Below are 8,444 nucleotides of genomic sequence, written 5' to 3'. Positions count from 1 at the left end.
AAAATTTCTCACGTTTAATTGATATCGTACTTTGGTTAAAAGTGAACACCAACAAATTAATTGAGACTTTACATGGATTAATCTGAAAATTTGCAACAATAATTTATTGAGCTGTAATCTTTAGATAACCGATGATGAATTTATTTTGAAAAAGTAGTGGAATCAATCTATTTTCTTGACTAATTAAGCTTTTTATTTGGTGAAGAGATAAAAGAGTACGCATGATTAGGTATAGTAAAATTTGATTGAGACTGTACCTTGGTTGAATTTACAAGGGACCATCTAAAAGTTCTCACTTTCAATTAAGATTGCACTTTGGTTAAAAGTGAACACCAACAAATTAATTGAGACTTTACATGGATTAATTTGAAAATTTACAATAATTTATTGAGCTATAAGCTTGATATAACCGATGATGAATTTATTTTGAAAAAGTAGTGGAATCAATCTCTTTTCTTGATTAATTATGCTTTTTATTTGGTGAGGAGATAAAAGAATACGCATGATTAGATATAGTAAAATTTGATTGAGACTGTACTTTGGTTGAATTTACAGTGGACAATCTAAAAGTTCTCACTTTAAATTGAGATTGCACTTTGGTTAAAAGTGAACACCTACAAATTAATTGAGACCTTACATGGATTAATTTGAAAATTTACAACAATAATTTATTGAGCTATAATCTTTAGATAACCGATGATGAATTTATTTTGAAAAAGTAGTGGAATGAATCTATTTTCTTGATTAATTAAGCTTTTTAATTGGTGAGGAGATAAAAGAATACACATGATTAGGTATAGTAAAATTTGATTGAGACTGTACTTTGGTTGAATTTACAGTGGACAATCTAAAAGTTCTCACTTTCAATTGAGATTGCACTTTGGTTAAAAGTGAACACCTATAAATTAATAGAGACTTTACATTGATTAATTTGCCAATTTACAACAATAACTTATTGAGCTTTAATCTTTAAATAACCGATGATGAATTTATTTTGAAAATGCAGTGGAATCAATCTATTTTCTTGGTTAATTAAGCTTTTTATTTGGTGAGGAGATAAAAGAATATGCATGTTTAGGTATAGTAAAATTTGATTGGGACTGTACTTTCGTTGAATTTATAGTGGAATGTATAAAAGTTCTCACTTTCAATTGAGATTGCACTTTGGTTAAAAGTGAACACCAACAAATTAATTAAGACTTTACATTGATTAATTTGAAAATTAACAACAATAATTTATTGAGCTATAATCTTTAGATAACCGATGATGAATTTATTTTGAAAAAGTAGTGGAATAAATCTAGTTTCTTGATTAATTACGCTTTTTATTTGGTGAGGAGATGAAAGAATACGCATGATAAGATATAGTAAAATTTGATTGAGACTATACTTTGGTTGAATTTACAGTGGACAATCTAAAAGTTCTCACTTTCAATTGAGATTGCACTTGGTTAAAAGTGAACACCTACAAATTAATTGAGACCTTACATGGATTAATTTGCAAATTTACAACAATAATTTATTGAGCTATAATCTTTAGATAACCGATGATGAATTTATTTTGAAAAAGTAGTGGAATCAATCTATTTTCTTGACTAATTAAGCTTTTTATTTGGTGAAGAGATAAAAGAGTACGCATGATTAGGTATATTAAAATTTGATTGAGACTGTACTTTGGTTGAATTTACAGTGGATAATCTAAAATTTCTCACGTTTAATTGATATCGTACTTTGGTTAAAAGTGAACACCAACAAATTAATTGAGACTTTACATGGATTAATCTGAAAATTTGCAACAATAATTTATTGAGCTGTAATCTTTAGATAACCGATGATGAATTTATTTTGAAAAAGTAGTGGAATCAATCTATTTTCTTGACTAATTAAGCTTTTTATTTGGTGAAGAGATAAAAGAGTACGCATGATTAGGTATAGTAAAATTTGATTGAGACTGTACCTTGGTTGAATTTACAAGGGACCATCTAAAAGTTCTCACTTTCAATTAAGATTGCACTTTGGTTAAAAGTGAACACCAACAAATTAATTGAGACTTTACATGGATTAATTTGAAAATTTACAATAATTTATTGAGCTATAAGCTTGATATAACCGATGATGAATTTATTTTGAAAAAGTAGTGGAATCAATCTCTTTTCTTGATTAATTATGCTTTTTATTTGGTGAGGAGATAAAAGAATACGCATGATTAGATATAGTAAAATTTGATTGAGACTGTACTTTGGTTGAATTTACAGTGGACAATCTAAAAGTTCTCACTTTAAATTGAGATTGCACTTTGGTTAAAAGTGAACACCTACAAATTAATTGAGACCTTACATGGATTAATTTGAAAATTTACAACAATAATTTATTGAGCTATAATCTTTAGATAACCGATGATGAATTTATTTTGAAAAAGTAGTGGAATGAATCTATTTTCTTGATTAATTAAGCTTTTTAATTGGTGAGGAGATAAAAGAATACACATGATTAGGTATAGTAAAATTTGATTGAGACTGTACTTTGGTTGAATTTACAGTGGACAATCTAAAAGTTCTCACTTTCAATTGAGATTGCACTTTGGTTAAAAGTGAACACCTATAAATTAATAGAGACTTTACATTGATTAATTTGCCAATTTACAACAATAACTTATTGAGCTTTAATCTTTAAATAACCGATGATGAATTTATTTTGAAAATGCAGTGGAATCAATCTATTTTCTTGGTTAATTAAGCTTTTTATTTGTTGAGGAGATAAAAGAATATGCATGTTTAGGTATAGTAAAATTTGATTGGGACTGTACTTTCGTTGAATTTATAGTGGAATGTATAAAAGTTCTCACTTTCAATTGAGATTGCACTTTGGTTAAAAGTGAACACCAACAAATTAATTAAGACTTTACATTGATTAATTTGAAAATTAACAACAATAATTTATTGAGCTATAATCTTTAGATAACCGATGATGAATTTATTTTGAAAAAGTAGTGGAATAAATCTAGTTTCTTGATTAATTACGCTTTTTATTTGGTGAGGAGATGAAAGAATACGCATGATAAGATATAGTAAAATTTGATTGAGACTATACTTTGGTTGAATTTACAGTGGACAATCTAAAAGTTCTCACTTTCAATTGAGATTGCACTTGGTTAAAAGTGAACACCTACAAATTAATTGAGACCTTACATGGATTAATTTGAAAATTTACAACAATAATTTATTGAGCTATAATCTTTAGATAACCGATGATGAATTTATTTTGAAAAAGTAGTGGAATCAATCTATTTTCTTGACTAATTAAGCTTTTTATTTGGTGAAGAGATAAAAGAGTACGCATGATTAGGTATATTAAAATTTGATTGAGACTGTACTTTGGTTGAATTTACAGTGGATAATCTAAAATTTCTCACGTTTAATTGATATCGTACTTTGGTTAAAAGTGAACACCAACAAATTAATTGAGACTTTACATGGATTAATCTGAAAATTTGCAACAATAATTTATTGAGCTGTAATCTTTAGATAACCGATGATGAATTTATTTTGAAAAAGTAGTGGAATCAATCTATTTTCTTGACTAATTAAGCTTTTTATTTGGTGAAGAGATAAAAGAGTACGCATGATTAGGTATAGTAAAATTTGATTGAGACTGTACCTTGGTTGAATTTACAAGGGACCATCTAAAAGTTCTCACTTTCAATTAAGATTGCACTTTGGTTAAAAGTGAACACCAACAAATTAATTGAGACTTTACATGGATTAATTTGAAAATTTACAATAATTTATTGAGCTATAAGCTTGATATAACCGATGATGAATTTATTTTGAAAAAGTAGTGGAATCAATCTCTTTTCTTGATTAATTATGCTTTTTATTTGGTGAGGAGATAAAAGAATACGCATGATTAGATATAGTAAAATTTGATTGAGACTGTACTTTGGTTGAATTTACAGTGGACAATCTAAAAGTTCTCACTTTAAATTGAGATTGCACTTTGGTTAAAAGTGAACACCTACAAATTAATTGAGACCTTACATGGATTAATTTGAAAATTTACAACAATAATTTATTGAGCTATAATCTTTAGATAACCGATGATGAATTTATTTTGAAAAAGTAGTGGAATGAATCTATTTTCTTGATTAATTAAGCTTTTTAATTGGTGAGGAGATAAAAGAATACACATGATTAGGTATAGTAAAATTTGATTGAGACTGTACTTTGGTTGAATTTACAGTGGACAATCTAAAAGTTCTCACTTTCAATTGAGATTGCACTTTGGTTAAAAGTGAACACCTATAAATTAATAGAGACTTTACATTGATTAATTTGCCAATTTACAACAATAACTTATTGAGCTTTAATCTTTAAATAACCGATGATGAATTTATTTTGAAAATGCAGTGGAATCAATCTATTTTCTTGGTTAATTAAGCTTTTTATTTGTTGAGGAGATAAAAGAATATGCATGATTAGGTATAGTAAAATTTGATTGGGACTGTACTTTAGTTGAATTTATAGTGGAATGTATAAAAGTTCTCACTTTCAATTGAGATTGCACTTTGGTTAAAAGTGAACACCAACAAATTAATTAAGACTTTACATTGATTAATTTGAAAATTAACAACAATAATTTATTGAGCTATAATCTTTAGATAACCGATGATGAATTTATTTTGAAAAAGTAGTGGAATCAATCTATTTTCTTGACTAATTAAGCTTTTTATTTGGTGAAGAGATAAAAGAGTACGCATGATTAGGTATAGTAAAATTTGATTGAGACTGTACCTTGGTTGAATTTACAAGGGACCATCTAAAAGTTCTCACTTTCAATTAAGATTGCACTTTGGTTAAAAGTGAACACCAACAAATTAATTGAGACTTTACATGGATTAATTTGAAAATTTACAATAATTTATTGAGCTATAAGCTTGATATAACCGATGATGAATTTATTTTGAAAAAGTAGTGGAATCAATCTCTTTTCTTGATTAATTATGCTTTTTATTTGGTGAGGAGATAAAAGAATACGCATGATTAGATATAGTAAAATTTGATTGAGACTGTACTTTGGTTGAATTTACAGTGGACAATCTAAAAGTTCTCACTTTAAATTGAGATTGCACTTTGGTTAAAAGTGAACACCTACAAATTAATTGAGACCTTACATGGATTAATTTGAAAATTTACAACAATAATTTATTGAGCTATAATCTTTAGATAACCGATGATGAATTTATTTTGAAAAAGTAGTGGAATGAATCTATTTTCTTGATTAATTAAGCTTTTTAATTGGTGAGGAGATAAAAGAATACACATGATTAGGTATAGTAAAATTTGATTGAGACTGTACTTTGGTTGAATTTACAGTGGACAATCTAAAAGTTCTCACTTTCAATTGAGATTGCACTTTGGTTAAAAGTGAACACCTATAAATTAATAGAGACTTTACATTGATTAATTTGCCAATTTACAACAATAACTTATTGAGCTTTAATCTTTAAATAACCGATGATGAATTTATTTTGAAAATGCAGTGGAATCAATCTATTTTCTTGGTTAATTAAGCTTTTTATTTGTTGAGGAGATAAAAGAATATGCATGTTTAGGTATAGTAAAATTTGATTGGGACTGTACTTTCGTTGAATTTATAGTGGAATGTATAAAAGTTCTCACTTTCAATTGAGATTGCACTTTGGTTAAAAGTGAACACCAACAAATTAATTAAGACTTTACATTGATTAATTTGAAAATTAACAACAATAATTTATTGAGCTATAATCTTTAGATAACCGATGATGAATTTATTTTGAAAAAGTAGTGGAATAAATCTAGTTTCTTGATTAATTACGCTTTTTATTTGGTGAGGAGATGAAAGAATACGCATGATAAGATATAGTAAAATTTGATTGAGACTATACTTTGGTTGAATTTACAGTGGACAATCTAAAAGTTCTCACTTTCAATTGAGATTGCACTTGGTTAAAAGTGAACACCTACAAATTAATTGAGACCTTACATGGATTAATTTGAAAATTTACAACAATAATTTATTGAGCTATAATCTTTAGATAACCGATGATGAATTTATTTTGAAAAAGTAGTGGAATCAATCTATTTTCTTGACTAATTAAGCTTTTTATTTGGTGAAGAGATAAAAGAGTACGCATGATTAGGTATATTAAAATTTGATTGAGACTGTACTTTGGTTGAATTTACAGTGGATAATCTAAAATTTCTCACGTTTAATTGATATCGTACTTTGGTTAAAAGTGAACACCAACAAATTAATTGAGACTTTACATGGATTAATCTGAAAATTTGCAACAATAATTTATTGAGCTGTAATCTTTAGATAACCGATGATGAATTTATTTTGAAAAAGTAGTGGAATCAATCTATTTTCTTGACTAATTAAGCTTTTTATTTGGTGAAGAGATAAAAGAGTACGCATGATTAGGTATAGTAAAATTTGATTGAGACTGTACCTTGGTTGAATTTACAAGGGACCATCTAAAAGTTCTCACTTTCAATTAAGATTGCACTTTGGTTAAAAGTGAACACCAACAAATTAATTGAGACTTTACATGGATTAATTTGAAAATTTACAATAATTTATTGAGCTATAAGCTTGATATAACCGATGATGAATTTATTTTGAAAAAGTAGTGGAATCAATCTCTTTTCTTGATTAATTATGCTTTTTATTTGGTGAGGAGATAAAAGAATACGCATGATTAGATATAGTAAAATTTGATTGAGACTGTACTTTGGTTGAATTTACAGTGGACAATCTAAAAGTTCTCACTTTAAATTGAGATTGCACTTTGGTTAAAAGTGAACACCTACAAATTAATTGAGACCTTACATGGATTAATTTGAAAATTTACAACAATAATTTATTGAGCTATAATCTTTAGATAACCGATGATGAATTTATTTTGAAAAAGTAGTGGAATGAATCTATTTTCTTGATTAATTAAGCTTTTTAATTGGTGAGGAGATAAAAGAATACACATGATTAGGTATAGTAAAATTTGATTGAGACTGTACTTTGGTTGAATTTACAGTGGACAATCTAAAAGTTCTCACTTTCAATTGAGATTGCACTTTGGTTAAAAGTGAACACCTATAAATTAATAGAGACTTTACATTGATTAATTTGCCAATTTACAACAATAACTTATTGAGCTTTAATCTTTAAATAACCGATGATGAATTTATTTTGAAAATGCAGTGGAATCAATCTATTTTCTTGGTTAATTAAGCTTTTTATTTGTTGAGGAGATAAAAGAATATGCATGTTTAGGTATAGTAAAATTTGATTGGGACTGTACTTTAGTTGAATTTATAGTGGAATGTATAAAAGTTCTCACTTTCAATTGAGATTGCACTTTGGTTAAAAGTGAACACCAACAAATTAATTAAGACTTTACATTGATTAATTTGAAAATTAACAACAATAATTTATTGAGCTATAATCTTTAGATAACCGATGATGAATTTATTTTGAAAAAGTAGTGGAATCAATCTATTTTCTTGACTAATTAAGCTTTTTATTTGGTGAAGAGATAAAAGAGTACGCATGATTAGGTATAGTAAAATTTGATTGAGACTGTACCTTGGTTGAATTTACAAGGGACCATCTAAAAGTTCTCACTTTCAATTAAGATTGCACTTTGGTTAAAAGTGAACACCAACAAATTAATTGAGACTTTACATGGATTAATTTGAAAATTTACAATAATTTATTGAGCTATAAGCTTGATATAACCGATGATGAATTTATTTTGAAAAAGTAGTGGAATCAATCTCTTTTCTTGATTAATTATGCTTTTTATTTGGTGAGGAGATAAAAGAATACGCATGATTAGATATAGTAAAATTTGATTGAGACTGTACTTTGGTTGAATTTACAGTGGACAATCTAAAAGTTCTCACTTTAAATTGAGATTGCACTTTGGTTAAAAGTGAACACCTACAAATTAATTGAGACCTTACATGGATTAATTTGAAAATTTACAACAATAATTTATTGAGCTATAATCTTTAGATAACCGATGATGAATTTATTTTGAAAAAGTAGTGGAATGAATCTATTTTCTTGATTAATTAAGCTTTTTAATTGGTGAGGAGATAAAAGAATACACATGATTAGGTATAGTAAAATTTGATTGAGACTGTACTTTGGTTGAATTTACAGTGGACAATCTAAAAGTTCTCACTTTCAATTGAGATTGCACTTTGGTTAAAAGTGAACACCTATAAATTAATAGAGACTTTACATTGATTAATTTGCCAATTTACAACAATAACTTATTGAGCTTTAATCTTTAAATAACCGATGATGAATTTATTTTGAAAATGCAGTGGAATCAATCTATTTTCTTGGTTAATTAAGCTTTTTATTTGTTGAGGAGATAAAAGAATATGCATGTTTAG

Source organism: Vigna unguiculata, chromosome 7 (assembly GCF_037176805.1).
Source record: "Vigna unguiculata cultivar grain cowpea cultivar isolate G323 ecotype 2 chromosome 7, ASM3717680v1, whole genome shotgun sequence".
NCBI classification, from domain to species: domain Eukaryota; kingdom Viridiplantae; phylum Streptophyta; class Magnoliopsida; order Fabales; family Fabaceae; genus Vigna; species Vigna unguiculata.
This window is presented reverse-complemented; position numbering follows the sequence as displayed.